Source organism: Pleurodeles waltl, chromosome 6, assembly GCF_031143425.1.
Source record: "Pleurodeles waltl isolate 20211129_DDA chromosome 6, aPleWal1.hap1.20221129, whole genome shotgun sequence".
Lineage (NCBI taxonomy): Eukaryota > Metazoa > Chordata > Amphibia > Caudata > Salamandridae > Pleurodeles > Pleurodeles waltl.
In genome coordinates, this window is record NC_090445.1 from 268,858,575 (window position 1) to 268,883,466 (window position 24,892).

The window sequence follows — 24,892 nt, forward strand, 5'->3', positions numbered from 1 at the left end:
TTTTTGAGATCCAAGAGGATTTGTAGCAAAGAGAATGATTATCTAAATGTGCAAGAAAACATGATTGATAGATTAAAACAGAGAGGATACTCTAGCGAGATATTACAACACAGTGTCGCTAGAGTTAAATTCCGTTCTAGGGACCAGTTGTTATTCACTTCAGAACAAAGGGGTAACAGTGTGAATAAGAAATGCGATACCCAGAAAGATACTGCCAACGTTAGATATATAACTACCTTCAATACCGCACATGAATCCATAAGAAATATTTTACAAAAACATTGGCACATGTTAAAAAGTGATCCTGTTATAGGCACAAATTTGAAAAAGAGGCCCACGATAACATATAGAAAAGGGACATCTATGAGAAATGTACTTGTGAAGAGTGATGTGCAACAAGGTAAAATTTCTCAAAGCAGTTGGCTTAAAACGCAAAATGGATTCTTCAAATGCACCAAATGCAAAGCATGCAAAAATGGTGAAAACATTAAAACCATCAGGCAAGGAGACAGAACTATACATACTATTAAAGGCAGATATGACTGCAGGAGTGAATACGTCATTTACATTTTAAAATGTAGCTGCCCCAAGATATATGTTGGCAGCACTAAACTACAAGCACATAAAAGAATACTTCAACATTTCAGGACTATAGCCAATAAAGATGATTCTTATCCCGTTGCCAGACATGTACATGAGTTCCATGGTGGACGAATAGAAAATATTAAATATAGCGTAATTGACGGGATAAGAAAAGATGTCCGTGGAGGTGATAGGGAGAAAAATTTGAGAAAGTTAGAGTCCAGATACATACTGACATTAGACTCTAGAGAACCAGCAGGGTTAAATTCCAGTGAAGAATTATATATACATTTGAGTTAATACTCTTCGTTTACTGTTGCAGTTAACACATTTTCACCTGTTGACATATTTCTCCCTGTTGGTATATTTATTCCTCCGGATATTTACCCCTCCCGATATACTTCTCCCACTCATGTGAAAATAGATGCATAACAGCTAGATGGCATTACATCATTTAAATAGGTAGGAGGGTATGGTTACATTCTTTTATTGTTGTTGTAGTTTTTGTATCGAGTCCTCAACAGGTCTTAAGATCTTTTCCTGGTAATCTATTTCATTATTTTTGTTCCTTGTAGATTAATGATTAATTTTTTCAATTTTTAATTTGTATTGCTGACAGCAATATTTACAATTATTTTTTCATTTGAGGATGGGTTTCAAATAGATGAGAAAAATGCTCGCATTAATGCGATATATGATGTATTATTTAGAGTTGTATACATACATTTTCTCAAAAGGTGATACGATGGACATTATATGTACTATATTTTTTTGTTACTATGTTGCTTTAAGAAAATCACTTGTAACATGTCACACATGATATATAAAGGGGGCAAAAATGGAAGCCCCACAGGTTGAGAAAGGCGGAGACGTCGAAACGCGTTCCTGTTTTGGTTGCATTAAACCTGATTTGCACATTCACGGAGTGCCGGTTGCCTTATTGATGAATAAGGTTTTGTCTTCATGTTAGACGCTGTGGCGCGCGTCATATCCAGGCACCATTGGCGGTCAGGAGCGGAGAGGGAATTGCCGAATTCAAGTGTTGATATATATATATATATATATATATATATATATATATATATTTTCACTGGGAAAAAAACAAAAGTTGACAGGGACTGTTTTACTTATACAAAATCTTAGAAATTCAGCAGTTATAGTTATACTTATGTTAAAAAACTATAACTCATTGCCAAAGTTACTTTCCTGCACGAATTATCATTTATTCAGATAAGTATAATTATACCTGCTGAATTTCTATGGTTTTGTATAGATAAAACATCAACCTAACTAAAACGTCTCTGTAACTTTTTTTTTTCAGTGAATTTTTATGAGTTTTTAATACAACCAATAATATTTATGTCAGGTTGCGGCCAGCAATCAGGGTCTTGCTTTTCCCTAGGATCCGAGGAGGATCCAAGAAGGTTCTGAGGAGGATCCTTGAGTCCATGGATTGTCCGTAAACTAAGAAATGGGCAATTTTTGCCAGTCCCCTCCATGTGTGCAATGGGGTCAGGATACCTGTCCAAGCAAGGGCCCTCACTCTAGTCAGGGCAAAGTAGAAACCCAAATGGTTAACCCCCACTCACCTCCTGGGTAGCTTGACACGAGCAGAAAGGCTTAACACAGAAGCAATATGTAAAGTGTTTGTACCAACACACACAGTAAAACAGTGAAAACACTACAAAATGGACACCACACCAGTTCAGAAAAATAGGCAATATCTATCTAAATCAAACAAGACCAAAATGACAAAAATCCAACATACACAAGTCAAGATAGGAATTTTCAAAATAATAAGAGTCTTACTCCATAGAAAACAATGGAAACTATGATTTTGCACAAAGTACCAGGTTAGCATAAAAAATAAAGCAACACGGTCGTGCCAACGTTGGAAAAGGCAGCGATACGTCAATTCCTTCCTCACAAGGGAGGGCGTGCGTTGTTTCTTCTCTGGTTGGGTCGAGGATGCATCCTTTTTCAGATGGGCACTTCAGATCTTCGCAGAGTCGGGTTGACTTTCATGCCCAGGGACGGTGCGTGTAAAATCCTGTTTCGTGGTTTTGGAAAATCGCGCTGCATGGGGTTTGCATCGCTATCAGCCGCAAGTGGGTGTTGCGTGTAGTTTCTCCAGCTGCAATGCGTCAATCGCTCAGCCATGATGCAGGTGGAGCATCGATTTTAACCGCGAGGCCGGTGGCGCATCATTTATCAGATGCGTTGCAGCTGGTGCATTGAAAATTTCCCCACACGTCATTCTTTGGGTGGATTTTCAGCTCTTGGTCTGCCAATTTCAACTTTCAAGGGCCCAGGGAATGGATAGCGCACCGCTTGGCAGGGCAGGAGTCTCAGCACAGAGTCCAGGTGCTGGCAGAGGAAGTCTTTGATGGCCCTGAGACTTCAAAACAGGAGGCAAGCTCAATTCAAGCCCTTAGCATTTCTTCTCAAGCAGGAATGCACAACAAAGTCCAGTCTTTGTCCCCTTTCACAAGTAGAAGCACCAACTGCAGGATAGCCCAACAAAGCACAGTCACAGGCAGGGGCAGTACTTCTCCTAAGCTCTTTAGCTCTTCTCCTTGGCAGAAGTTCCTCTTGGTTCCAGAAATGACCTAATTTTCAGGGGGTTTGGGTCCAATACTTATACCCCTTTCTGCCTTTGAAGTCGGTAAACTTCAAAGGGATGTCTTTCTTGTTTGCAAGATCCTTCCTTGCCCAGGCCAGGCCCCAGACACATACCAGGGGGTTGGATACTGCATTGTGAGAGGGCAGGCACAGCCCATTCAGGTGTGAGTGACCACTTCTCCATCCACTCTAGCACAGATGGCTCATCATAATGTGCAGGCTACACCCCAACTCCCTTTGTGTCACTGTCTAGAGGAGATTCAGAAACAGCCCAACATTCAAACTGACCTTGATAGGGAATCCACAAAGAGGCAGAGACACAGTAGGGTTTAAGCAAGAAAATGCCTACTTTCAAAAAGTGGCATTTTCAAACTAACTATCTAAAAACCAACTTTACTAAAAGATGTATTTTTAAATTGTGAGTTCAGAGACCCTAAACTCCTTGTTTCTATCTGCTCTCAAAGTGAATTTGCACTTCAACGTTTTTTAATGGCAGCCCCCATGTTAACCTATGAGAGAGATAGGCCTTGCAACAATGAAGGCTGAATTTGGCAGTATTTCACTGTTAGGACTTGTAACACACATCTGTACATGTCCCCCACTTAACATACCCTGCACCCTTCCCATGGGGATACATAGGGCTTACCTTCGGGGTGCCTTACATGTATGAAAAGGGAAGGTTTAGGCCTGGCAAGTGGGTACACTTGCCACGTTGAATTGGCAGTTTAAAACTGCACACACAGACACTGCAGTGGCAGGACTGAGCCATGTTTACAGGGCTAAGTATGTGGGTGGCACAACTAGTGCTGCAGGCCCACTAGTAGCATTTGATTTACAGGCCCAGGGACTTACTAGTAAATCAAATATGACAATCATGGAAAAGCCAAGTACACATACAATTTACATAGGAAGCACTTGCACTTTAGCACTGGTCAGCAGTGGTAAAGTGCCTAGAGTACCAAAAGAGCAAAAACAGAGTCCAGCACACAGTCAAAACATGGGAAGCAGAGGTAAACAAAAGACAGGGTAGATCATGCCAAGGATTCCAGGTCTAACTGTAATTAATAACTAGGACATGATAAAATATATGTTTTAAGGTGGCTCAAAATCATAAATTAGTCAAGAAACATGACTGTGTACATTAAATCCATTCTATTTCAATGTTGTGATTTAGATGCAAATTAATATTAAATATAACAAATGAATATGTATGAAGGATAAGTTCATGGTGTTAAAGTCTAATTTAATTAACTATGTGTAAAGGTTGGGTTTTAAATTTAATCATACAGTGTAGGAATTTGTTTTTTGTTTATGGGAGTGAGAACCCTTGTCAAGCAGAAACCAAAATTCCTGTCAGAGTGAACCACAAAAGTAAATAAATTATTCTGTGCTCAACCCTCTGGTAGCTCCGCAAAAAAGCAGTCAGGCTTAATTTAGAGGCAATGTATAAACTATTTATGCAGCACCACACAAACAGTAATAAAGTAAATGCACAACACAAGACAAATCGCACACCAATTCAGAGAAATGTAGTATATCATATTAAATGTTTGACACCAAAACAAATGAAATCCAATCAATAGAACTTGAGTTATGAATTGTTAAAGTTTTTCGTGAACAATACCGCCTAAAATATTGAAGTGCAGACTGTGAGCATGTGTTCGCACAAGACCGCGGTTGTGTAGAAAGTTAAGGCTGACTGTGTAGCTGAACTGCGCTCTATCACAGAGTGGATTGGACTCAGCCTTGGCTTACCTACGAACTTAGAAGAAGTTTGAAAAAGTTGCTGAGAAGGTAAAGTTTAGTGGGGCAAGGCAACTCGCAGTGTCAGAGGAGGAAGCATCATTTCCAGGGAGCCCCTGGACGAAGTTGCAGTGAGTTCGGACTTTGTCACTTTTTGGAAAGTTGAAAATCTCAAGCAGGACGAAGCTGCAGGCTATAGTTGATGAGAGCTCCACAAGGCTGCATACACTTCCGAAGAAGTCCCACTGAACAAGATGTGCTGTTGCGGAGAAGAAAATAGCAGTAGCCATGAGGTCAGACCGATTGACAATGCATCTTAGGTAGATTGGCAGGCAGTTAGGTCCCAGTCTCCTGTCTATTCCCAGTGGCACACATGGTGGGCAGTACTCATTTCAGGCAGGGTTCAGGTGCAGGTTCAGGCTTGTTGGGTCTCTGTCGCTCAGAATTGGAGGCCAGCCAACTATCCCTTGGTGTAACCGGTAGTCCTGGAATCAAGTAGTAAGGCATGACTCAAGAAGCAGGGCAGTCCTTTGAGGGTACAAGGCAGACTTCAAGTAGCAGGACAGTCCTCTGAAGAACAAGCCAGTCGTTCTGGGTGTCCTTCAGAGGCCTGGGAGTGAATTGAAGGGTGAGTCTGAGGGTCTTAATAGTATACCTAGTGTCAACTTTGAAAATGGACAGAACTTCTACTGTTTTCACCCCCACAGATGGTTCTGGAATTTCCTTCCTCCCTGACGAGGCGCCAAGAGGTCTTTGGTGACAAAAGTCTGGCATAAAGTTCTTTGTGAGTGTGCTAAGGCAGCTCATTTGAAATGTAAGTAAATAAGCAGCAGCTCTGCCTCACACACCTTCGCAGGATGGCCCATCCTGCCAACACCTCATCTGAGAGGAACACACAAAGGCAAACTGCCATGCTAATCACAGTCATGGTAGACAGGACACAGGTTAGGACAAGAATAGTTCAGATTTCTAAAAGCTGCATTTTCAGATTTGGGACTTTAAGTCCGACTTTACTATTAAAGAAAATTTTAGATTACAATTCTCTTTAGATGAAACATGACTTTTCTACCTGTTCCCGATCAAAAGTAAGCACTTCTTACATGTAGTAATGTAATCAATCCTATCTTGCGAGAGAGGTAGGTATTCTGCTACTGAAAAAACAATTTGCTAGTTTTTCACTATAAGTACACGTAAAAATTAAAAGTACAATCTAACTTTTTAAATACAATGTACACTGTCCTATGGGACATCCAGGACCTAATCTAGGTGTGATGTGTATATATATATACATTGAAAAGGGAGGTTTAGGCCTGGCAAAAGTTTAATTTGTCAAGTGGAACTGGCAGTTTAAAACTGAAAACATGCTACAATGGCAAAGCTGAGACATGATTTAAAGAGCTTCTAAGGTGGGTGGCACAATAAGTGCTGCAGACTCAATAGTAGTATATAAGTTACAGGTTCTATTTACATGTTGTACCACTTTACTAGGAACTCAGACGTAAATTAAATGTGCCAATTGGGCATAAGCCAATTTCACCACTTTGCTCACACTACCACTGCTAACCAGTGCCAGAGTGTAAACTTAGCAGAAACAAACTTCAGCAAACAAGAGAGGAGAAAGCAAAAAGGTTGAAAGAAGACACCCTACAGGGTGTTAGGTCTTTCATACTGTAACTGCAAACTGCAAGTTTGCTTTTCCGTTCCACGTACCTCACAGAGAAATCCCATTCACTCTTGAATGTGCTGAAAATGTGCAAATCATTCAAATATTCAGTCTCACAAAATGAATCATCCAATCTCCTGGAAGCCAACACCCAACACGTTTTGCTGTACAGTGCCTTGTACACGGCGTTGTACCCTGAAGTGTGTTGAGTATTAAAGTGGTGTTAGCCAAAATGGACGAACGTATCTCCAAGCAGGAAGAGGAAACAAGAGCACAGAAGGCACATACATTTAATAGAGAGAAACTTGAGTATGAATATGGTAGGACCTACACATTTGCCCCCCCCCCCAAAAAAATAAAATGCATTGGGAGTTAAAGAGAGGTTGAATACTATGGGGCCGCCTAATATAAAACTAAGTGATACAGATGTAATTTCGGGTCATCAGCAGATTAGGCTCTAAGAGACAAATTGGATTTTCAAGTGGAGCTGAAATTATTGTGAATGCCCACACTGTAATAAACTAGAGGAGGAGGGTGAGGTCGTGCTGGCACAAAACGAGGAGGGCACAGAGAAAAAGACAAGGGTGTCAAAAGATAGATGAATCCCATTCATTGAGAACACATTCCGACTCAAACATCAGGGTTGTGAATATTTCAAAAGTGACAATGACAAATAACCAGGAAAGAATTCTCAATTTCAGTCTCAGTTTCTGTCCTACCACCAATTTGGATTTTGTCAAGACACATATTGAAACATACACATTTGTGGGAAAACTATGATTATGTAAATAATCTGTTATGAGCTAAACCCTCTAGCAAGTTTAATCCCCAGCTGCCTAGCGGGAACCTGGTCAACATCTTCCATGAATTAGTGGTGGGAGACATCCATAAATTACACACTACATCCAGGATCAAGAGAAAGGAAAACTTTACCACTAGGGATTGGATGGAGAAGTATGCACTGAAAGACAATGAGTCTATTATTATAAAACTCTATGACAAGGATGGGAACATTGTAATCATGGATACCATACAAAACATCAAAGAAGCTCAGAAACAGTTGCAGAATCAAGACCACTATGAGATGTTAAGAGAAAATCTGATTAGTGTACGTCAAGAGAGATATCTCGATATGCTGAAGGAATGACTTAATCAAGGGTAACTGGAGTTTGAGGAGTATACATATTTAAAGATTGACTATCCTAAGATCTCATGCATTTATTTCTTACCTAAGATCCACAAGGATAAATACCATCTTCCAGGTAGACCTATAGTTAGTATGATCACTTTCCTTCTGGAAAATACATCAAGATTTTTAGATCTATTTTTGTGTCCATATATCACCAACCTCCCCTCCTACTTAGGGGACACCACCCACTTTTTGAAGCAAAATCAAGAACATTCCTTGGTTGTGTAGCTACCACATGGTTACGATGGATGTCAAGTCTTTCTATTCATCCTTCAAGCATGAATTTGGCATACAGGCCTGCAAATATTTATTGAGAGCTCGTTCCATTGAATACATACAACATACAAGATGCTCATGTCCTTGTTACAATTCAAATATTATCTTCAAAGGGAGGGCTTCATTTGTGCCAACATATGCCAACCTTTACATGGGTTGGTGGGAAAAGGAGGTTGCGTGGTCTGGCAATTTCAACCAGTATATGGATAAATTTGTGCTATGGGTGCACTTTATTGAAGATTCTGACTTGATGTGGGATGGGGAACAGAGTCAACTACAAGAATATATAAAGCAGTTGAATGTAAACAACCTAAATATTCAACTAACAGCCACCTGAAGCAATTCCAAGATTGAGTTTCTGGATGTCCTAATGGAGGCAAGAGAATTAAAATTGGAAACTCATGTTTTCTGTAAACCCACGGCCTGCAATTCGATCTTACACTTCTATTGTGGTCACCCAAGAGCTCTTAAATGGAGGATCTCCTACAATCATTTTTTGAGAGCACACAGGATTTGTTTGAATGACATGGCATTTGAGAGGGAAATCTCTAAGATGATGGGCAGGTTTGTGGAAAGGGGATATCCCCATAAAATCCTACATGATGCACTTATGAAGGTCACAACTAAAATGAAAGAGGATCTACTAGATGGTGAAGTACCCCCAAAAAAACATCAACCCACTGAATCATCTTGCATTAGATTCTTTCTGGAATTTAATCAAGAGCACAAAGCAATTAAAACTATTCTCACCCTGAACTGACATGTCTTGCAACAGGATGAACATATCAAACCCAGAATTGGCCCACACCTCAAGATTACCTTCTGTAGAGCAAGGTTATTGGGGATTATTCTTATCAGAAGTACATTTACAGAGAAGGATAAGTCAACATGGTATCTGAAAAGAGTCTGAGATTTTGGTGTTGTGGTCATTTGAAAGCATGCAAGTTTCATTCAAACAGATTATCTTATGACACATTTGAAGGGAGATGCTGCCCAATATCAGAAAGATTCACTTGTGAAACTGAGTTTGTGGTGTATATACTCCAATGTGGGTGCCATAATAATTTGCAGGAAGTACGATTTATAAGCTAAAGGTCCACTTCTTGCAACACTTGAGAGCCATTAGGACAGGCTCTAGCCAATGACTGAACATTTTTGGGATGTTCATGATGGTGATTGTAAGAGTTTAACCTTTTATGGCATCAAACATATAAAAGTGGATACAAGGAGGTGGGACCATGAACTGGAAATGAGAAGGGGAGAGTCTAGGATGATTCTCTCATTAAGAACTGAGAAACCATGGAGACAGAACCTCGATGCAGAAATTCATGTCCATATTTAGATAAAGAACTAGAGTCTCTGTATTGTGGGATTTGGCTTTGATAATCGGTACATATGGTAAATCCTGATATCTCCCAATTAATAGAATGCTGCTGAAGCACACTAGCACCTTAAATAACTTAGTGAAGCCTCTGGAGCATGTGAGAGATCCATGAGGGGATGCATTTATACCATATTCTGAGAATTTCAAATTCATGATATGCTGCTAAACTTGAAGAACACTTTAATGAAGAATGCGTGTTTTGCACATGTTGATGGGTCCATGATTTAATGATCAACTCAGATTAGTATATTAGCATGGTTTCACAAGTGAAAATATATATAATTGATTTTTGTGAATTGTCCCTCTGTATCTAATAGGCCCCTTTCTATTTATCTCATTAGGGATGCCAGATCCTTGGAGCTGATGTTCTGTGGAATGTCTTGGTTTATGTGTACTGTATTAAGGAAATGTCATTTGCAGAGCACTTGTCACTTTAGTTGTTTTGTGATTTAGCTTGGAAGGTTGATGGGATAGTGCAATAATGTGTTATTTGAAGTTACATGAGCTGCTGAGTTCTTATTATCGATGTACTGCATCTAGAGTGGATGCAGTGCTTCATTCATATAAACTTTTTTTTAGGAAATGCTACTTCATGTTTGACAAAATACGGTTTGCACTGCACATGTCACTTAGATACCCCGGGATGGAGTCTGGTTTATGGATGGTATGATACAACTGAATGTTGCACATGGATTATGATGTGCTTCAAATGTAAAGTGCTTTCATTTTGAATGTAGTGCAACTTGAATATTATGGTATTAATTAGGCACTTCATAAGATTATTTAAAGATGGGGACATGACAGAAAATATATGTAAAAGTGCTTCATGTTTAGTGCAATATATGTACTTTGCATTATTGTTTCTTTATCGAGTTTTGAAATCTAATTTAGTCCATATTAAGCACCTTATTGTTTTTCATGCAGAAATCGTAGTGATTACGAGGAAATTCATAATGTGTTTGCCAGTATGTGTAATATACTGTAATATGAGAATATAGCTTTTATTTGAAATCCCTGAAATATAACTGACTTTGCACAAAGCAATTTATCAACCACCACACAGGCACCTATGTTGGCAAATTTGGAGGCTACGATATACACGGATTAAGTAATATCAATACATTGGGGTAATAGAACACACTGCAAAGGCCACAGGATTGATTAGCTTATTTTGCACATTGGCAATACTTATTTTGTACCAAATAAGGATTTAATATGTTGATACCTGTACATTTAGATGTAAATAGTGTTGATTCATATTTATGTAAGCTAATGCAATGATCTATGTAGCATTCTAAGATGGCACCCATTAGCCAAGATAAGGGGGTGGAGAAAGAGAAGAGGGACCACATGTTCATAACACAGGGATCGTGGTGTTGAGGAATGTCCAGTGGAAGGCATGTAGCTGATACATGGTGGCATCCTGTTATGGTTAGTGCACTGTATTGGATTGATCCTGAGGTGTCCTGTTCTTGACATCATGGCGTCTTGGTGGTATGGAGAGCTGTTTTGGTGCGGCTTCTGCGCCAAAGAAAATCATTGTATAATGTGAGATATATATATATATATATATATATATATATATACATTTGTATATATATATATATATATATATATATATTATACTGGCAGACGCCAGTAAGTAGGTAAAGTTAGGACCAGTTTCCGTTGAAAATGCATTTTGTGACTTGCCTATATCTTTGGTGCAGTTTGGCAAATTTTCACTACATTTTCCAGAAAAAGTGATACAGTGAATCCTGTTAGACATGGGAAGGTTTGGATGATCAGTCAATTGGGGGCTGAGGAAAAGGGGGAGTACAAATGTGCGTTTCTCATTATAATTCCCACAGGGACTTTATACACAACCACAGCCTGAACTGCTGTACGGAATAACACCAAATTTGGCAGAAAGGTAGTGCTTGGTCTAGAAAGTGTTTCTTGTTATTTGGTGTAAGTCCGTTCCGTACTTTCTGAAATATTAGAAGAAAATTAAATATAGATATCTAGAGGTGCGAAGGGTTCGCGAAAAATAACAAGCTTGTGCAGGGAAATGCAGAGCTCTGATTGACTGCTAACACTTCAGTTAGGATGTGTTGGCAGCCATCTTGGGACTCTGCTTCAGCCGAATACTAGAAAAAAAGATTGAAAAAGCAAAGAGGCAGAGCAGTGCAATTTTCTTTTTTTTTTTTTAATGTTTCAGTGGATTCGAAAATTCAGGTCAAAAATTAAAAAACAAAAACAAGTGCTTGTTTTTAAGAAGCCCTTGGGTGAGCCAGGTCCCGGGGACATTTTAAAATAAAGGAGGGGGCACATGGGGCACTGCTCCAGGGGATGGGATGTTTGATGCCCCAGGGACCGCCCCCACCCCGGGGCTTATTTAAAATGAATGTGGGGGCTGTGCCCCCCCCACTGTCCCAGAAACTGCCACCTCCCTTGGGCTGTAATCAAATAAAATGAGGGTGGTGCGTATCTCCTCGTACAGCCCTGGGGACTGCCACCTTTCTGGGGCTATCATCCAACTAAATTTGGGTAGGCCATCCACCTCCCCTGAAGCTCTATGCTTTTTGTATGAGCAAATTCCAAACCTTTCTATAACATCCCTGTAACCTTTGGTTTTTTAAGTGAATAAATATAAATGTACACACACACACACATTATTAAATTATTTCAGAATCAATTAAATATATTTATCTAGGTCTAATTATTAGGTTTTTGAATTTAGCTATACACATTCTTAATGTAAAGTTTACAATTAGGATATGAACAATAAAGAAAGAGAATATTACAAATATTATAAAAATGTTGCATTTCTAGAACAAGAAAAAATATATATGAGTGTCAAGACAGAGAGCCAAAAAAAGCAATCCATCTTTCTGTTTGAAGGAAGTGATTTGCAGTAGTGGTAAAATAAATCAAGAACTTACCTTGATAATGCAGTAGTAGCAGAATCTGCAATATAGTTGAAGGTAGGGTTGTGTGGAATTTTTGTAATTTGTCTTAGTACAATGAGACATTTCAGGAAAATTCTGCAAAATGACACGTCATTCTGTGACACGCAAATCCATCATTTGACGGCATATTTTAATGTGAAACACATTCTTGCAACAAAGTTTCATTAAAGGATACATTTCATACTAAAAATAGTGTAAAAATCAACTGCTTGTATTCTATAAATATTTACAGAGTTAGGTGCATTTCCTGTAAACTTTTAGCATGGATGGCACATAACTATGCAACGTGGCATAATGATGTAAATTTGCAAATTTTGCATCATAAGTATAACATGAAATTCAGAAATTATGCAGATTAAATCGATTTATCTTAAATTTTGTCTTGGCCTAGTTGTTGAATTTAGCAATTGTAACTGTACTAACAAGCACCATTTTAAATGATAACTATGAATAGGCTAATGGCCATTAGGCCAAGGCAATCCTCCTTTCTGTCATACTGCACTTCGTTTTCCACAATGTACCATTTCTTCACATCTTTCAAATCATTCTGGCTCTACTATCTCATATCGGTAATGACCATCTAAAAATAATTGCTCCTCTGACCTGGCAGTTCTCAATTTTATAATTATGTTACAAATTCAATTTTTATTTCAAATAACATATCTTTATTGATTCTTCTTATTCTTTTCATAAACACATTTATAGAGTCAGCAAATGCTATCTCTCAAATCGATACAAAACCACCACATGTTGTTCTGTTAGCCCCCTTTTTGAACACCAGAAGCCATTCCAAACTCTTGCTCTCACTTCCTGCATTTACTCTTGTACTACATAATTTAATTGCATTATTTGTTTTTGATCCTTTTTAATATATACTTACCTGACTCTGTGATTCCTATTTTAAGTGTTCTCTCAAATAACCAATTCTTTGACAACCCAGCTTTTGACGTCATGTGTGTCATATTCTACAGGCCCCTCCTGTTGTCTTCATCAACACAGCTCTACCTTAGACCTTCACATTTAATTTCTTATGTATTGTTTCTAAATGTATGAAATCTCCCTGCCAGAACTCTCGACCACAAATGTGAACAGTTTCTGTGAGGAATTGCTGCCTCAGAATTTGAAGCTTTACACAAGCCGAAGGGCTTTCCTCTTAAAAATTGAATGTGGAATGTGTGCCGCGATTTGGCAACAAGTATTTAAGCTGAGAAAGTCCAAGGAAAGTTAGTTAAAAAAACATAAGAATGTAAAAAAAACTAATTCACAAAAAGAAAATCCAATGGAGAAATCAAAAGTTATTTAAGTTCTTAAAGGTAGGATTCAATGTTTGTACATGCCTCATTTATTTCTCTGATGAAAGCCTTCCTGCTTGAGTCAGGCTTCTTATTATAAACCAGTTGGTTTCCAAATGTTGGGGGCTTGTGGGAGCTCATTTTAAAGTTTGGTTAATGCGTTTGGTCTCTGCCCCATGAATAAATCTTTAATTTCATTATATTGAGGTGTCTTCTTGAGTTTTCATCATTTTAGCATAGTTTGTATAGGTGTGTTGAACTAGGGAAATGGCTTTAAGCTATGTTATACAATGAATAAGGTAGTGCTTGCTAAACCTCAGGTGAAATGTCCATTATGTCAGTGTAATCTTCTGTATTTTTTGGAATTTGATGTTATATTTGTTACGTGAAATTCCCAAAATTTAGCAGAGGAGTAAAAGAACAACTTAAACTACTAGAACTCATGTTGCTATTGTCCCCAGTACCTTTGGGCTACATGTAGCAAATGTTTGCGAGTTGCAAATGGGATGCAGCACTATTTGCGACCCCGCAAAATGGAAATGGGATGTTCAAATCCCATTTCGGAGTACCAAATAGCAATGCGACCCATTACTGACTCGCAAAATTTACAACATGATTTTGAGACCCACAATTAGGAAGTCGCAAATTGCGAGTCGCAAACCGTATGCAAAAGCCAGTCGCAAATTACGACTAGTCGCAAAAAGCCCGTTTTGCACACCAGATTACCACTGATTCAGAGCAGGTGGTAACCAGAACCAAAGTATAAAAGGAGAACCAGAAGGCATCAGGGCTACTCAAAATGGCTGCACTGTACATGATTGCTTGGAGGAGGGGAGTCCAGGCTGCCCAGCAGAGGAGGAGGATGCAGAGACAGGAGAATATATACCGAAGCAGGCAGAAACTATTTCAACAAACTGAGGAGGAGATATATGAGAAATACAGACTGAGCAGCGCTGTTATCTTAGAGATAATTGAACTGCTGAAACCTCAGCTCGAACGCCAGACAATGCGTTGCAGCACCATCCCCACACATGTTGAAGTGCTCTGCTCACTGCACCTCTTGGCCTCGGGTAGCTATCAGGAGCTGATTGCAGTGGCAGGTGGGGTATCCTAAAGTGCACTCTCACGATTCTTCTGACATTTCCTAGATGCCATACTTGCACACATGTCCAAATACATATACCTTCCCAGAAATGAGGCAGAAATGAACAGAACTAAGTTGGACTTCTACAGAATTGCCAACTTCCCCCATGTAATAGGGTGTGTGGACGGGACACATATACCAATTTGCCCACCAGCAAATCTGGAATATGTGTTCCGCAATATGAAATGTACCCCCTCACTAAACATCTAGGTGGTATGTGACGCCCATAATGTCATTACTGACATCGAGGCTAAATATCCAGGGAGTACACATGATGCATACATATTCAGGCACAGTGGAATACACCAATACCTAGAACGTGAGGAGTTTGGAGAAGGATACTTATTAGGTACTGGGGAGTACACTCTGAAGCCTTACATACATGTCACTGCGTAACCCTGTGATGCCCTGCTAAATTTGCCTCTTTTGTCAAACAGGTGACAGTGCATATGCCCTGAGACCATGGATACTCACCCCATACCTAACACCTGGCAATCAAAATGAGAGGCGATATAACATTGCACATCGGCAGATCAGAGCTGTAATTGAGAGGACGTTTGGCTTGTTGAAGTCACGATTCCGATGCCTGCACAAAAGTGGAGGAGCACTTCAGTATGCCCCAGAAACGGCATGGAAGATAGTTGCCACCTGTGCCATCCTACACAACATTGCCACTAGACGTGGGCTATATCTCACCCCTGATGACACAGATTCGGAGTATGAGGAGCAAGAGCTACCACACCGACAGCCTGGGGATAGAAGCATTGTAATGGAGGGCAGACAGAGAAGGAACCACATTGAAACCCACTACTTTGGCAGGTACGTAGCAACCGTGACAACACTCACTAGTGTAAGACACACATTGCCCAGTTGTGTAGTTAAACAAATTATCCCTTTTATTGCAGGACTATAATGTGGAAATATTTGTAAACTATACTACAGTATGTAAAAATAAAGTTTCATCTGACACATTATGTCCATGTGCCTCTCTAACAGTACATGTCAGTATCACACAGCCTCCTGTGACTGCGGCCACCATGGCTCCCTCCAGGTTGGTCCCCTGAGCCCTGCTGTGCACTGCTACTCCGCAACACACGTGCAGCAGTGGCAGACACACTACTCACAATGGAGACCTCTTCACTGTCCTGCGGGGTATCCCCAATGCCCCTTGCTGCCTGTCTGGTCTTCAGCAGGTCCACCACATGGCTGATGCGGCCAAGTCCTCAAGCCACATTTCCTGCAAAATGCCCTAGTTCTACTTGCAGGCTGACAGTGCGCCTTGACAGGCAGGTTGTATTGGTAGCCAGGCGCCCTATGGACACACCTAGCCTGTCTAAACGGGCAGCAGTGTTGCGTTCCCTACGCCGTGCCTGAGTCCTGTCAGCCACCAGTTCCCTTACCAAATTGTCAATGGAAGTAGTCAGGTTACCCAAGTGAGTGTTCATTGTTGTGAACTGTTGTCCACATTTGCCAGCCCATGCGTGATTGTATTCTGCAGTCTTGAGAGGTTACGGTTCATTAACTGCATTTGTCTATTTTGCAGGCGCTGACTCTGCAATAAGGATGCCTCAAGTCCCAACAAATCCTCATCAGAAACATCCTCTCTACACACAGACTGCATTGTGCATCGTCGTCTACGCACTGCGCCAGATGATCCCTCTGCTTAGCCCTCCCTAGGCATTGGCCCTGGTGTCCCAATGGCTGCCTCCATACCCAGAGCAGGAACGTCCATGGTCTCCTGTGCCGATTGAACGGGTGGTGTTGTCCTGCACTCCCCTGCGGTGTCTGTGGCAGCCTTCTCCTGTGTGTCTGTGCCATGATCCTCTCCCTGCACAGTGGCGCTGATGGGGGGTATTGTGGAAGACCTGTGGGACATAGGGATACACTGTCAATATCGCACATATGTTTTATCCCTCAAAATAAACATTTCCCTATATTTGGACTACTATGCTACATTGCCCAAAATGCACTGTTCTATAGGTTGCAAAACTGTGAATGGAGCTAATCTAGAGGTGCCTGATGATGTGTACTGTGATTGTGTGCATAGTGCATAGGCTGGTGTAAATACATTCATTTTGTTACTTACTTTTGATGTTCCTGGTGCAGAACTGTCTAGGTCTCAAATGCCCAGTACAGCCTCTGGCTCCAGAGTTGTCTCCACCATGGTTTTGATGGCTGTAGGGGATGGTAATGTAGACGGCCCTCCTCCTGTGCCATGCATCTCCCTCATGCGCTCCGCCACCCTCTCCTTGGTCCTGGAGCGAAGGTCATACCACCTTTTGCGGATTTCATCCAGGGTGCGGTGGCTGACACCGATGGCATTAATTTTGTTCTGGATGTCCTGCCAGATCTTCTTTTTGTGGCTGTCAGGGACACTCCTTGCTGCCTTGCCAAATAATTCCTCAAGGTGCAGGCAGCACTCCTCGGTGAGCACCTCCAACTCCTTCTCAGAAAACGTAAGTTTGTGTTTTCTGCCTCCACTGGGTGTCTCCTTCTCCTGTGTGGCCATTGTTGCTGCTGCTCCTCTTACCTGGGTGTAGCTCTGTAGTTTGGGCTGGGTGGGCTCCTCCCTTCTCTCTGTTCCATGGGGTTACTTCCTGGTTCTGATGCCATCACTCAGAACCAGGAAGTGGGTTTTTCAAAAGTTTAATTTTCACCTGCATGCAATTTGCGAGTCAGTCGCAATTTGCGACACCAGACCACACCCTTCGTGCAACTTGCGACTTTGCTTTTCGCGAGGTCACAAATTGCGGTGTGACTCAACACCGAATAGCTATTTGGAATATAATTTTTCCTGGCATATCGTTTTGCAAGTCGGAAATAGCGATTCGCATGGAGTCGCTATTTCCGACTCGCAATTTTTTGCGTTCCTACATCTGGCCCTTTGTTCCTTACACTTAGTTTAACACAAAATACCACCATGTGCCCTTCGATGAATGTGAGGATACATGTTGCAATAAGAGATTGAGCTAAATGATTGTTTTCATTTCACTTAATTTAATTTGGCCTTCCAGATAATTTTGCAAAATCAAATTACATCAAATTGCAAACATCCCTAGCTGCTTGCTAGTCTCTAAATGAGTGTACATCTGGCCCCTGATGATTAAATAATCAAAAAAGGTGAAATAGACCAGAAGCCTTCTTGTAGCTTAACATGGCTGAACAATCTATCGAAAATAATGAGAAACTGAAAAAATAAAACATTGTAAACTTAATTCAAATAAGATTGAAGAAAGGATAATTACATGAAGAAAAAATACAGCTTTCTAGAGAGGGAAATATGAGAAAAAGATAATCAATTGTAATGCATTTGAAGTTAACTGTAAATATGCACAATAAGGTTATTCAACCATGATCTATAAAAATAACACATATCACTTTAAGAAGCAGCTTAGTCACAATCGTTCAGTCGAGCATTAATGTACGTCCAATTTTGAAAAGTTATAAATGTACAAATATCTGAGAATGGCTGTGTGCACTTAATCTTACAGACAAAGTTTTGATGAAAGTCAACTAAAAGAAAATTGCATATGACGGAAATGCAGATACTCAAACAAATCATCGACCAATGCAGAAATTACTTTTGTGTGAATGACTAAGTGTGGAGAGTCTCTGTTTGTTGAAGGTGTTATTAAAATACACATTCTTATGGGATCTTTATTCTAAAATAATGACATACCTCTTGTGAATGTATAATATTGATGTGTTTCTTATAAAAAATAATTTGAAATAAACATATTTTTCAAAATGTAAAGAGGCCATATGTCTGCTGCTAACAATTGTATTCATAACATGCATTGATTATAAAGGAATCAGGAATCAAAAATAATGAATAACCGTTATATATATATAAGTCCCAGTGAAGATGTACTTGTGGTTTGATATAATTAGGATCAACCTGATAAGGGTGCCATATATCTGCTTGGTTTATAAACCACATTCATACACTTTTTTGCACAGATTAAGAATTTCAAAGAAGAGGTAGTGCCAGTAACTAGTGAATTTCTCCTGGATAAAATAATACTTAATCATTCCCTGCCCACATGTATAATTCTTTGATTGTGAGAAATGCTGATCGTGCTTCTTAAGTAAATGGTACTTGGGAAAATCTTCTAACTTTGGCTCTTTTTTGACTGATTTTAGAGCTCTCAGCCCTCTTCAAACCAATTGTTTGGCAGGGGAAAGGGTGCTCCTGCAAAAACACCTGGTCTTCACAGCCTTTACAGTGGCATGCTAGCTATAGTGGATTAATAGAATTGGTGCATGATCACCCTGTAATACAGAAGGATATCAGCTTCATGCTTGTCAGGATGTTTTGAGACAATGTCCAAGGTAGCATCTGTCTCCCCGGAGAAATACATTGAACTTATCCTGCCAGTCAGGTACCTGGCTCTCTTAAATCTTGTGTGTACTTTTTGGAGGACGGGGTTCCAGTCATAATTAGGAATATTTCTTTCAGGTTTCCTTCCGTGGTTTTAACAGTCAGACGTTTTTGTTTAGAGCCCTTCAGAGAATTTTTTATGGATGTAGGCATCTGCTCAAGATTTGGTGGGAAAAGTATTTATTCATTATTTCAGCATCGCAAACTCCAAGAGAGAAGGACAGATAAAGAATTTGAGGAAGAAAGACATTCAGACTGTTGAGCATATTTCTCTATCTATGCAGGACATAGGCGTATGTCAGAAAATCATGTGCAAAAATATTGTCCTGCAAAAATGGACAGCATCAATATCAACTACCACTATAATATGGAGGTAAGTGTACATACCATCAAGACACAAAGATGTGAAGGAAAGAATTGTTAATCAACATTTAGCTATATTTGCTTACCTTCACAATTTTGTGTTAATCGATATTACCGATATGATATTTTAGCAGGCCGATATTTGATGTATGACATTCTAGTAGATTACTACTGCACATGCTTACAAAATTAGTAATTAGAACTGACTGCGGAAAATATTGGATAAAGAAATCTGACAGTATATTCAGTATTGGAACATTGGAATTTTGGGAGCTCCACTGAAGAAAGTTCAGCAAAAGCAAGAAATGAAGGGACCAGCAAGCAGAAGCAGTGGGGCAACAGCCCCAATACCAGCCAAGATGTCCAGAAAGAAGTCAGGGGAAGAGGAAGAACAATTTTATTGAGGAGGAGAACCATATATTAAAAGCTTAGGTGACAAAAAATAAACACTTTCTCTTTATCACCTCCTAATTGCCATTAGGGAAGAAGGAAGATTGACAGTCCAGAGTCGGTAAGAGGAACAGTTTTGGTCAGTGTTGGCTAAACGAAAAGGACCGTGTCTGAGCTGAAAAACGGTGTCATGATTATAAGCACAGGACCAGGGAGAAACTGGCCCAGAAACAGGGCAGCCATTCGGACTGGAGGAAAAACAGAGGAACGGGAGAAGTTGGACCCATTGGAAGCACAGGTGGCATCAATTATTCCACCAGAGTTCGTGGCAGGAGTTGCCAGACTGGACAGTGCTCAATGAACAATACGTTAAACATGTCATGTTATGCAGTGCAGCAACACACTTTGTTGCACTGCATTGCGCTGTGTACAAGGGAAAGGGCAGGAATTTCCAACATGTCAACCTATACATCACAAAAATGTCAGTTATTTTGCAAGTGACAATTCATCCTTTCCAGCTCTGCCAACTTGCTCATGTCCATGCATGATGTGTTGCTCCACTCCAGGTTGCCCTTTGGATACGTGTGATCTAATTTTTAACACGAGTGACCAGGGTTACAAGTTTTATAATACAAAACAAAAAACTTGAAATGGAGCAGCACATCATGCAAGAGAGAAGCAACTTGCCCAACCTTACTGTGACAATATAAGTCTCCCTGCAAGATGAGGCAACTGTGTGTGTCTTTGGACTACCCATCCACAAGTGGAGTGTGAACTAATGGAAAGGAATGGGGTTGGCAAAATATCAACTTTTCACCTGATAGGGGATCCAGGTTGTCAGTATGTAGAATATCTCCTGGTAGGTTTATGTGACGAGCCATGGCACTAGTACTAAACAACAAAGCAGCTGTCCTGATGGGCTAGGTCAGATCTCACAGGTGTTGTCTGCCATGATAAAGACAACGCCACCTCCTGTCTTGTACAAATGAAGAATGGGGGTGGGGGTGGACGAGTGTATGACGGAAGCATAGATTGTGCGAGAACTTGGTGAATCCCTGGTAGTGTAGTTCCCTGTTTTTGTGGCTGAACACATTGAACTGGCAGTGGGTGTGAATGGGGAGCCATTGAATGTCAAGGAGGAAAGGAGTGGTGTTTGTGAAGCAAGGTAGCCTGAGTGACACTCATGCACAGCTTCTTTTTTATAGTGTTGCACTTGCATAGTAGATGGGAAGGGATGGTGTAGAAAGGGCATTAGTGCACTACACTTGGTGTGACGTTGGCCTGGCAGAATGTGTGGCAGGTGTCAGTAGGGAGGCCTAACCACAAATGTCTGACTGTGCTACATATGTCGAAGTGGGAGAAAGTTATACATGGAATTGTGAAGTGACAGTATGAGTCAGTTATCCAGGATGATGGCCATGTTTTGCGGATGGTTGGAGGGTGATGTGTCTGGGCCTAGTTGTGTTGGCAACCAGGGTAGGTAAATGTTACAGATTATCATGACTACTCTCTTGTGAGGTTTGGAATGATCCATAGTTCTAACATACAGGTAGACATGTTGGGCAATTGCATATTACACCTAACGTTGAAGTGTTGATGTCTCCGGAGAGTTAATGTATGAGCTGGGTGTCATCAGTGTTTGAGAGTAGGTCCCAGCCCTGGGCCCAAATAATGTATGAAAGAGGTGTCATGTCCATGTACAAGTGCTCAGGACTGAATGAACAGATGTGTGATTGTCTGGGCCAACTTGGGTAATTACAAAATGTGGATGAATGTCATTTTTGTATTTTTACAAGTGTGATGGTGCATATCCCCTTCAAAGATAGTTCATAGTGCCTATTGGTCTGGACTCACTTGAGTACACACAAATAAGTGAACCATAGTAATTACCTAGTCCTGTATTGTAGCACAGCTGTTTGCTGTGTAGAGTTGTGTGAATGTGTGTCAAGTATGAGCCCTTGGCCACATGACTGTACAAATTGCATGCAATACACCACAGAGAGGCAGATTAACCTGCTATACTGTGTGGAAGGCAGATTGATGGATTCAAATTAATACTTGACTTAAATTACATCACCTTGTCAGGGGCTGAAGGTGAAGAAATGGCTAGAGAGAATGCAGGCACCCTGTTGACAGGGTGTAAAATTCTCAGTGGTAGTGGCAATAAGTGAACCTTACATCAACATAGCCATGATATGAAAATAAGCCAATCAACATGATAAATGGGGTCCTTACCTGCACTAACCCTTTATGTCAGGGCAGGCTAGAAGGCTGTGTAACTGCTTTGCAGTGTGTGGGGTGACACAAAAAATCCTCCTTGTCACACAGTGATTGTTTGAACAATGTACAGACTTGCCCTCATTTACTGTTAGTAACACATGTTCCACACATGTATATGTAACGTATTCAGAATGACAATAAAGTCTGTATGTCAGCAAAATTAATATTGCCAACATCCATCATAGATCATCGTTAACATATTATAATTTCATTGCAGAGGGACAAACAACACTTCCTGTCCAGCAACCTTTCCTTGATGACCAACATGTTGGTGATGACATCCTGCCCCAATGGACGATGACACCATTCAGTAACTCCTGGACTCCATAGAACCTCAGTCTCCGGTCATGGCAAGAGATGACAGCTTTGCAGGGTCTCTAGGGGAACTGTCACCCACAGGGTTTGGCCCATATGTAAGTCCAAGTCTAGCTGTGGACTCCGAGGATCCCCAAGTTGTCTTCCAATTGCTAGTGGTAGGGGTCCAGCAGCAAATGGTGGATGTGGTGTGGGCTGAAGACCATAGTGGGTAGTGTAAGAGCCTCAGTCCTAGTAGGGGTACATCTGAGGCAATTAAATGAACCTACCCTTGGCTCCATAGGATGCATATGTTTTTGGCTGACAATGCTGGTGGCATGAGGGAGATGCAAGAACAACAGGCCTCAACCTCTGAATCCACTGAGGTTGTCAGTGAAGTTGCCACCAAGCTGGGGACCATCATTAACACCATGGCATCTATGGAGTACAAGTTGGACTCCTACTTAACAATAATAGCTGCCCTCCATAGCGACTTTGTTGCATTGTTGAGAAGCCATCAGTCCCTTGTCAGTGCTGTGCTTCTTTCCTTGCTGCCACAAACAAATGCTGCTGTGGACAGGGGAGCCACACCTTCTGCCCCTGATGTACATGTGCCTCAGATGTCTCTCCCACTAACACCACCAACTGCAGGTTAGGCACAACACACATCAGAGGAGGAAGATACGGACATCTCCAATTTCCATCGGAGACTTGCCAGGCAACTTTTGTTTGTGCCCCCTGGCCAGTTTCGCAGTGGTCCTCTGTCTGTCATCATGTTACCTTCTTGCTCAAACTGCACTCTACCTTTTGGTTTGTGCAGCTGTTAATGTCATCCACTTGTGGACTGTTGAAGAAGCCTAACTTCCCTAATGGCAAATTGTATCCCCTCAATAAAATTCTTGCATTACATGTCTCCCAAATAGACTCTGTCTGGACATCTTTTGCTCACAATCATTGTGTGTGTTTTTGCCCTGAACACTGCAAGAAAGAAGAAAGCTCATGCTTAGTCAAGGCAAATATTGTTAATAAATTCACTACTATAAACTAGAGTGTTGGCTGTTTGTTGATGAATGGACTACTTGTACCATGGCGGATGTGTATTAACATAACTCACTTCATAGCTTCTCAAGGAAAGTGAGGAAAATCACTAACACATGCTTTCTTTGGAAATGCACCAACAACAAGTACATCCACTGTGATGGCATAATGGGGAATGTGTTGCTTCACAATGGAAGGTCTGGGTGTGAACATAATTTCAGGTACTTGACTGACAGTGCTAGAAGCTCCAACTAAACACACTAGTCTTTACCTTCTCAAAATGGGGTCCGTGAGCCATGTGAGCCAAGAATGTGATTGTACTCACTGACATATTTCTGGCTCAGTGAACGTGACAACTTGATCACACATATGATAGCCTCAATGCTCACACTAAAGTGCAAAAAATCTCACGTGTGCATTAACGATAGGCAGGTAGTCATGCCCATACTTCTTCAGAAGTAGCATCATACCTGTGCCATACAAGGTCACACAAGGTCAATCCAAAATCTTGAATGCCAGTGTTCAGGAAATACACACACTTACTGTTGAGGCCCAGTGTCAACAGGCAAATGCAGATTAATGCTAGTTTGGGGTAAGTATAGCAAATGTGTCACGCTGCCCCTGACAAGGCCTCATATGTTTTGAGTGCAAGTGTAACCACACATTACATCTATGGTGTATTGCCCACACACATTGCTGCATGGGTGACAGAGCACAAAAGCAGGCCCAAAGCAACAGCCCCACCCAGGAGAAGATGACATGGGACACCTATGGCCATGAGTCAACAAAATGAGTTAGCCAAAGTGAACTGCATGTGGTGCAACACTTATCAAGTAGCCAATGATGATGGAGGTTCTAGAGTCAGGTATGGATACTTTCATTATCGAAAACCAGTCAACAACGAGCCACTTGCAAAGTGGTGGTCTGCGGGCATCTGTAATCTGTATTTCTAAAACTATAACAACTATTCATGCTGTATCACTCTCACACAGAATGCAACAGTAGTATGCGGCCTGTGTTGTGCTGTGAGAAACGTATCAGACACAGGCCTACTTACAGTGGCTAAAGTCCTAAAAGCCACACCACTTCACTCAGTTGTCATGTAGACTAACATATCCCCATAGCCCTCTGACAAAACAACACTTACCTACAAAGCCAGCAGATCAATACCCACATCACGTACTCGACTCAACTTACTCCATAATAAAGAAATGATGACGAAGTAATTAAAGTAGAATTATTTTACATAACACAAATCTAATCCAACTATCTAGCCTAAATTAACGATACTTAAAACTAC

General features: G+C 40.8%; 1 long non-coding RNA gene across 1 annotated transcript in view; it reads left to right on the forward strand.

Annotated features, from left to right (window-relative positions):
• Positions 1 to 23,522, forward strand: part of LOC138301914 (uncharacterized) — a 339,283-nt gene extending 315,761 nt beyond the window's left edge. The window contains exon 3 of the long non-coding RNA XR_011205161.1: positions 22,478 to 23,522. This is a non-coding gene — a long non-coding RNA (uncharacterized lncRNA). The remainder of the gene's footprint in view (positions 1 to 22,477) is intronic.
• Positions 23,523 to 24,892: the final 1,370 nt, after the last annotated feature.